Source organism: Falco punctatus, assembly GCF_963210335.1.
Source record: "Falco punctatus genome assembly, chromosome: 8".
In the NCBI taxonomy this organism is placed as follows: domain Eukaryota; kingdom Metazoa; phylum Chordata; class Aves; order Falconiformes; family Falconidae; genus Falco; species Falco punctatus.
The window spans coordinates 23,612,352-23,612,953 of NC_137588.1; positions in this window are offsets into that span (position 1 = coordinate 23,612,352).

The window sequence follows — 602 nt, forward strand, 5'->3', positions numbered from 1 at the left end:
TACTCACCTTCTTGGCCATTTGCCTGTACTTTCTTCAGTACGTCCATAGCTTTCTTGTACTGGGAAGGCCAGGAAGTGACCCGGCAGACCAGATGTTTTCTCAGCAGGGCTAACCACAAGTGAAAGAACACCTCTCTCACCGTGCTGGCAACACTGTTCCTAACACAGCCTGGGATACTGTTAGTGTTCTTTTACCATGAGGGCACATTACTGGCTCATGTTTGACTTGTTGTCCAATAGGACTCCCCAAATCATTTTCTGCAGACCTGCTTTCCAGTTTGTTGGTCCTTAGTGTGTACCAGTCCACGGAATTATACCTCCCCAGATGCAGGACTTTTGCATTTCCCTTTGTTGAACTTCACTGTGTTCCTGTTGGTCCATTTCTCCAGCCAGCTGAGTTCCTTCTGAATGGCAATCTGGTGTATCAGCAATTCCTCCCAGTTTTTATCCTCTGCAAACTTGCTGAGGGTACGCTATGTTCCATCGTCCTAAAGTCAAGAATAAACAATAGGTATCGCTCCTCCATCATCCACTGAGCTAGTCATTTCATCGTAGAGCTACCAAATTTGTCAGGCACGATATCCCTTTTGCAAATAAATTCA